Consider the following 8,358-nt stretch of genomic DNA (forward strand, 5'->3'; position numbering starts at 1 on the left):
TTTCGCAGTAATTAATTTATTATATTTACTATATTTATTATACACGTGTAAATTAATTGCTGCGAAAATAATTTACTTCGTACACTGTGCAGAGTGCCGTATACTCCTAGTTGCGGCACACACGATACATACAGTAAAAAGCCTCAGGCACTGTGTTAGATGTGTTTTCGACGTTATATATGCGTTTGTTAATGTCGTCAATTTTACGGTTGCAATTCGACGTTGATTATACTTCGAGGCGACGTATATATACGTATAGCCGTAATTTCACCGTAAATATACGTATATTCGACGAATCAATGCCCACTGGGAACAAGCTCGCTTCTTTCTACCATGATGTCACCATGACCAAATCTGTCTTTAAACACCTTGCTCAGTCTCTAACGAGACTGTCAAAAATTGCTTTTGCCGATTGTATTGCAAACCGGCGGAAGCGGGGTATTGGGAAAAGTTTTCAACTAGCAATAATCCCGCCTCGGCTAAACCTCACAGGCTACGATACTGCCACTGCGCAAAGCTGACGGTTGCCAGGCAACCGCGGGGATCCTATGGAAATCGTTATCAATCGTCTCATGGCATGTCGTTGCTGTAACGCTTCATATTTGTCGTCTTCTTCTAGCTTGAGGTTTTGAAGAATTTCATGACAGACAAGGGCTCCGTTGGGAACAAAGAAACCCGTTGATTCTTTTCAGCAGCAGAAATACAACCCTTTAAATACAAGATGACAGAACAATGACGAAGGGCATGCCGGGAGGAACTCATGCACTACAGAGGAAAGGGGGCGGGCACGTACAGTTCACATTCAAGCCACAAGTACTCTTCTCGGATGTTGCACAAACAAATCCTAACGTCTTGAAAGCATTGCGGCATGTTTGTGTCCCACTTCCCGTGGCTGCAGGATGACTGACATGAACGGACAAACACAATCTGTGGCGTTTAGCGTGACATAGTCTTGCAGGCATCGTGCTGTCTCACTGCAATACTATACCGCTGGAGGAAACAGTCCATCTGGCCATGAAACTCATTTGAACGTCTAGCTACAGCAACTAACAATATCATGATTTATTCAGGATGTGTGGAATCAGCACGTCCCGGAGACAGCTTCCGAAATCGTGAGCATTCTCTGGTGGTAGGGGCGTTCAAGATGGCGCTCAGGTGGGAGGTAAAGTTTAGTGGTTGAGGATTTTTTTTGAGTTTTTCATGACCTGAATGTTAATTTTTGCTTTTTTTGACTACAGAAAAATAAGGACTTAACACTACTTGTTTAAACTTCAGTTATAATTGAAAGAAAAAAAAACGTTTTTTTTTAGGTTTAAGAATTTCGATATGAGTAACACTGGGAAAAGAAAAGAGAGTGCTGGGTCTTCGAAGGAGAAGTCTAAGAAACCTCAATCGTATATGTATAGCACTACAAGAAAATTGATGGCAACTAAAGGGAAAAGTGAAGCAGCTGGAGGGGACGTGGAAAGAGTGCTGGAGATGCGCTCGTACGCGAGCGTTCGCAGCCCAAGTGAGACTCAGCTGCCAGAGGAAGAGCCGGAGTCCCTGCCCAGCACACCTGTGAAAACCCCGGCAGCCAAGAGAGGAAGGGGCGACCTGACGCTGGAGGAGCTCCAGACCAACATCTTCAACATGATGGCACAGAGCATGGGTGAGCTGAAGGAAATGATTTGATCTAATACAGTCGCAATCGAAAGTCTTAAAAAGTCCATGGACTGTGTGTTTAAAGAGGTTGAAGACTTAAAGAGTGAAGTAAAAGTTCTTAAACAAGTAAATACCAAACAAGAAAAGCATATTAAAGAACTTGAATTGAAAGTGAACGATGTAGATAGATACCGTCGATGATGGAATTTAAAATTATTTGGAGTTAAAGAGGAACGTGATAAGGACCTTGTTGCAACAGTGAAGGGTATCTGTAAAAGGAACCTGCCGGACCAGGAGGACGTAATATCGGCCATTGACTTTGTTCACAGGCTCGGGAGAGCGAACATGTCTGGGCAAGTGCGCCCCAGATCGATTATAATACAGTTCACCAAGAGGACGGCGAGGGACATGCTGTGGCGAGTGGCGAGGGAGAATGAGTATTTGAATGGGAACAAACTGAGGTTTGCAGAGGACCTGTCTGCCGCGGACAGGAGTACCAGGAACCAGCTGTGGCCCCAGGTTGAAGCTGCCAGAAGAGAGGGGAGGAGAGCCTACTTTGTGGGAGCGAGGGCCTTTGTGGATGGGAAGGAGATTTGCTCCCAGTGACTGCTCAGTTAATGATTATGTTTGGTTATATTTGTTATACCAGTATATACTAGTGTTTCTTTAGTGTTAGTTTGGAATGGTGTAGTTAAGTCTTAAGGACTGTTATAGTTCTGGTTGTTGTAACAGAAGAAATAAGGTTCTTGATCCCGAGATGAAGTAAAACAGATGAGTTTATTGCATGCAAGGAACAATAAAGCCAAAGTCTTGTTTCCCGCAAGAAACAACAAAACCGAAGTATTGTTCCACGTACTGTTACAAACTTTTGGGTTATATAGTGTTTTCTTCTCCGTTTCTGACGTCACTCGGTCTGATGGTAAAGAGGGGGGTTCATGGTATTTGGCCAGTTTACGATGTTCTGGGCAAATGGTCAGTTTAACATTACACCCAGGGGGGTTCCTAGCTTGCATCTGCAATCCTTATCAGTTAACCCCCTTTCCTGCCATAAACCCCAGCTTGTGACTTAGAAGTCTAAACCCCCTACAGAAAGGATTAAATTCAAACCCCCGTCTTCACATCTTTCTTCATTCCCCCCTTATAAAATATGGCATACGTCAGTGTAGCCTATTTTTATAAATACAATGTCAGGGCAGATCTTTCCTTTCTTGGCGAACAGGTATGTATTGCCATGTCATTGTACGTTCCACGGTTATAGCAAGATGTGATACATTTTTTTGTGAATGTGATGATTACAATTATACATATAAACAATACTACTCCTACGGATAAACACTATAAAAAGGTTCCACCCCAGGCCCCAAACACAGACTTTACCCATACTGAAATTTCTGTCCCTCATTGTAAATGTGTTGGGCCAGATCTGAGATGTGCTCAGAATTTTCAGGAATATATGTGCAGCATTCAGTGCCAATTACTGCACAAGTTCCTCCTTGGGCCGCCAGTACATAATCTAAAGCTAGTCGGTTCTGCATGGCCACTGTTCTGAGGGCTACCATTTCATCATTAACAGCCTTCAGACTAGATGAGGTAGAATTTGCTAATTCTTCTAAAGTCGAGGCCATTTGAATTAACTCTCGACTCAGAAAGTTCATGCCGGCTTGTGGAAATATTATACCTAAATAATATTCCCAATCAGCCAATTTTCTTTGTGGTCTGTGGTTAGGTCCGAAGGGGCTGTGGATTTGAACACAGATATGAGGAACCACATATCCTAAATAACATGAGCCAGACCACTGGGCTGGCAACCATGGGTAGGCTCGTTTTCCACAAATGAAATATGTTCCGTTTGGCGCTCCCCATGCCTCTGAAAATAAGAAACTTATACCGAATTGTGGGGTGTGCCGATCCCATCCTGGAATTTGGAAGGTAGAGGTGGATATATTTGCAGCGATGGTAAGGTTGCAACGACTCCATCCAACCAAGTGCAGACCATTAGTGTGCTGAAAACATATGTTTCCCTCACGTTCCTTATTTAGAGTCAGGTATGGTGGTGTATGGCTTCTGTTATATTTAGGAGCGTAAGAGCCTGTGAAACTCGTGGGCTCTAAGCCTCGCTCCTGTAGATATTGTAATGTTGTGCAGGTTAAAGTCGTGTTATGGCAACCCCCATAGTTTGTCATATTAAAATTTCCTAAATTATCCCTCCAAATGATCATGCCTATGACTTCCTCGCGACGCCAAGGAATGGCTCCCATAGGAAGTCCTCCCTGTACATATTTGGGTAATGCGGCACACACCCAGCAGGCACTTTGGTTGGTTTTCTTAGCTAGGATAGGAGAGGCCTAAAAAGGAATTAATTCCATGTTCTCCTTTGTGGGAGAGATGATCATTAATTCCTGCGGAACATAGTCCTACAGCAACAATTATTGTTATAAACAGAAATGATTTCATTCTGAGTCTGTAAATGGGGATGAGGCTCGTCGGCAGTGTGGCGCGTGGATCCAGCGATCTTTTCCTTCCACTCGAACCGCAGACTCGGTTGTCAACAGGATCTGGTAGGGTCCGTCCCACCTGGGCTGGAGAACCTGTGAAGGAAATTTCCTGATCCACACCCACTCTCCTGGGATGAGGTCGTGCCCTCCTTCAGGTGGTGGTCCCCACGCCTCCAGGACCTGCTCGCGGGCTCCTTGTGTGGCCTCTGTCAGCAACTTGCAATAATACAAAGGAATGGTTGATCCATCTGAGGAAACCCCAGTCTCAGCACCTGTAAGAGAACTTGATTCAAATTATTAAAGGCGGCTTTTGCTGCGGGAACCAAGGCAATCTTGTCCTTGTACTGCACTCCCCCCTTAAGCAGATCTGTTAAGAGTTGTGCTCACCCTGTAAAAAACATTGCACCCAGGCCCTGTTAAAATTTCACAATGCTAGACACAAAAGGGCCTTATCATAACTGCTTCTATTAGACACTCTAAAGCTGAAGCAACTCAGACTTGTGGGTTTCCTCGTCAGGGGAAGCACTCAGAATACCATCAACATACTGAGTGATCACAGCCAGTTGAAGCCACGTGATACCCTGTTCTGCATAGTCATTCTTTGTAATGCATAATATTCCAACCCAATAGATCTGGAATAAAACCACCCATTAAAATCTGGTACTCGGCAAGTAAAACTTGCTGTCCCAATACTCCTGTGGCCTCCTGCCATCTTCCCATATACATTGCTCTATAGTACACTGTTGAACAGAGGAGTGAAACAAGCAGGACAGTAGTGCTCCAGTATCCCCTAACAGAGAAACCAACACTCCATTAACAGTACATTTTTATCCACTGGACTGGGACAGACTTAGGGAGGCTACAAGGGATTTACAGGATCTAATCGTTAGGTAAACAGATTTTCTCACAAGACGTTATTTTCCCCAGTCTCGATTCTAAACCTACACCGTTTCAGCATGTCTGGTTTCGAGACATTCGAATAAAACCAAATTGTTTCCATTATTGCAACTAATTGTATAAATTACAATTTATAATAATTTATAATAATACAAAAACTGTTTAACTACTTTTACGTCCACCTGCACTGTACTTATACGTTTCAGACGCTCTTATATTTTCCAATCTCCTTAAGTTGATTTTCGTCAAGTCTCTTTAGTTACGTCTCTAGCCAGTCCCGCTGGCTAAACACACTCACACCGTCATTTAGTATACCAAAACTCACAGTTACACACATACATGCCGGCACACAAATTCATAAAACACACATACACATCGAGAATATATTTTTCTCTTCGTAATACAATGTGCTGTATTCTTGTTTTACTTCTACATGAATCCTTTTAATTCCTGAAGCGCACTCCAGGTTCGCTGCATTTCTAATTTCGGGTGCGGTACTTTAGCCCACCGGTCAATATCTTACGGTTTTGGATTTGATCGTATGGGGGAAATCAGGGAAGGTAGGTGCGATTGCAGACCCCCTCGACGGGGTGCGAGACAGTGTTAGAGTGGCACTGTCATCAACGGCGCCAGCCCCTGCTACATCAAGTCCTTTCCCACTTCGAGTGAGAGTACAGATCTGCGGGCGCCCTCCCTCTAACAGGGGAGACCCTGATCCGTCTTTATCACACTCATACCAAGTGTTATCCCAATCAGACCCCCCTTCTCCATATGGCCACTGAGGGAATTGATCCCAATTATTTTCGTTTCCTGCCTGTTTGTTCCCCTGTGGGAGAGCAGGATATAACTTAGTCGCTGGCTGCAGCACATTAACCAGTGCAGCGTGACCAGGAGTTAATTCCTTCTTTAGTTTCTCATTCTCCTGTACTGCCTCTTTTAGCTTTTTTTCTATACTCTTTCGTAGCGATTAAAATATCTTTTCTTCCGGGTTTTTGTTTTCCCCGTAAACACACTTTTAAGTCACATCCCAATTTCTTTTTTTTTTTTCTCATGTATCTGCCACCACTGGTGCCGGCCGTGCACCAGGGTGGGAGCTACATGCTTGTGCTTTTGCCAATCAATACTCATATATGCTTTCTTTACAGGCGTCTTCGCCCCCAAATTCCCTCTGACAAACTCAGCTTTTTCCATATTTTTCTCCTTCTTTTCCGTCAACTTACACTTTTCCGATATTTAAACGGACCCTTCCACCACTTTCTCAAACCATCAGTTAGCGCACATGTTCGGTCTCTTTAAGATTTACTTTTGTCGTGTGTGAGGTAACAGCTCATTCAGTAGGGGGATGTTTTCACTTGGAAAAACCTGTGCATTACTGCACTCATTCAGCCAAGGGCGTCTGTTACCTCCAGATCTAAATGCCTCTCCGAGACTTTAGAGAGGACTTACACCGCACTGTTCACAGGTAAGAAACGAGACCTCGAAAACCCCCTTTCTTGATCAGTAATTCACCATCCCCAGAACGCCAGCATCGCTGCTTTTGCCCCGGGGTGGACTTACGCACTGAGCTCAATCAGGGCGATTCTCGGGTCTCAACGTCCTTTAAATCCTGCTACTTAATGCTTTGCTCTTTATTATGAGGTGTGTTTATGTTAGTGTCGTGCGTGTGTATATGTATTTCACAAACAAGGAAAACACCAAAAACATACATACATATATCTCTTCTACTCCTGTTTCCTTTAAAACAAAAAAAAAAACCACGCCACGCCAGAAACCACGCCACTCCAATCTGTGCACGATCAAGGCGTAGCTAATCTCAGGACCCCGGGCGTAATTAAAGCCCACACCAATCCTGGATTATACGTGCATTTAATGCACCACTCAGCTCCAGAACCCCGGGCGCAATTAAGGCCCACACCGATCCCGAGCCACAGAACTCCGGGTGCAATTAAGACCCAAACCAGTTCTGACCTTCAGAACTCCGGGTGCAATTAAGACCCACACCAGTCCTGAACTACGTGCATTTAATGCACCACTTGCTCTAGAACCCCGGGCGCAATTAAGGCCCACACCGATTCTGAGCCTCAGAACTCCGGGTGCAATTAAGACCCAAACCAGTTCTGACCTTCAGAACTCTGGGTGCAATTAAGACCCACACCAGTCCTGAACTTCACGGTAAGGGTCCAAAACCCGTTAAAAACTCCACGCGCAATTAAGGCATACACCAGCTTCGAACGCCTGTACACAATACCGCGGAACCCCTGCCAGACCAAATTCTGGGCTTACAGCAACCAACCCATTACATACACCGGTGCCTTCCCCGGGCCAGAGGAATTCAGAAACTCACGTTTACTCCGTCATCTCGGGCGATTCTCGCAGGGAGCAGAGATTTCCCAATCGGTCAGAGAGAGTCGGGACTTTTAAATAAAAGAGGAGTCCTTACCTCTTAGTTATGTGCGCGCTGACCGTCTCTCCTGCCGATGGGAAGTTCTGCGCCTTCTGGAGCATCCGCCGACTACGCCAAATTTGTTGTAACAGAAGAAATAAGGTTCTTGATCCCGAGATGAAGTAAAACAGATGAGTTTATTGCATGCAAGGAACAATAAAGCCGAAGTCTTGTTTCCCGCAAGAAACAACAAAACCGAAGTATTGTTCCACGTACTGTTACAAACTTTTGGGTTATATAGTGTTTTCTTCTCCGTTTCTGACGTCACTCGGTCTGATGGTAAAGAGGGGGGTTCATGGTATTTGGCCAGTTTACGATGTTCTGGGCAAATGGTCAGTTTAACATTACACCCAGGGGGGTTCCTAGCTTGCATCTGCAATCCTTATCAGTTAACCCCCTTTCCTGCCATAAACCCCAGCTTGTGACTTAGAAGTCTAAACCCCCTACAGAAAGGATTAAATTCAAACCCCCGTCTTCACATCTTTCTTCATGGTTCTTTGAAAAACTCAATAGTTTAGACAGTCTTAGAGTTAGTTATTTGCTTTTCATGAATGCCAGAGGTACTCGAAATGTTGTTAAAAGAAAAACTGTGTGCTGAGTTTTATTTTTTACAGGAAACGCATGCATGTTGAAACTAAAGTTTATAAATAATTGAGAAATATTAAAGCAAGGAAAATATGATACGTGTAAAATATACAATTTGATCACATAATTACTTAATTACCTCTGGTAGTTAAATGCTTTTTTCTGCTGCGTTTTTTTTCTCTTGTACATGACTCTGATCCTCTTGTTGTATTTGTATTTGTAAATTCTATGTTTAATAAAAAAAAATTAAAAAAAGCATTCTCTGGTGGTGTCCTGCAGGCTTCCTGTGGGTGT

General features: G+C 43.9%; 1 non-coding gene across 1 annotated transcript; it reads right to left on the reverse strand.

Annotated features, from left to right (window-relative positions):
- Nucleotides 1-377: 377 nt before the first annotated feature.
- LOC138225875 (U4 spliceosomal RNA) lies at nt 378-519 on the reverse strand. The gene has a single exon (XR_011184284.1). It is a non-coding gene; the product is annotated as a U4 spliceosomal RNA (small nuclear RNA).
- Between the last annotated feature and the right edge of the window lie 7,839 nt (nt 520-8,358).

Source organism: Lepisosteus oculatus, unplaced genomic scaffold (genome assembly GCF_040954835.1).
Source record: "Lepisosteus oculatus isolate fLepOcu1 unplaced genomic scaffold, fLepOcu1.hap2 HAP2_SCAFFOLD_106, whole genome shotgun sequence".
NCBI lineage: Eukaryota > Metazoa > Chordata > Actinopteri > Semionotiformes > Lepisosteidae > Lepisosteus > Lepisosteus oculatus.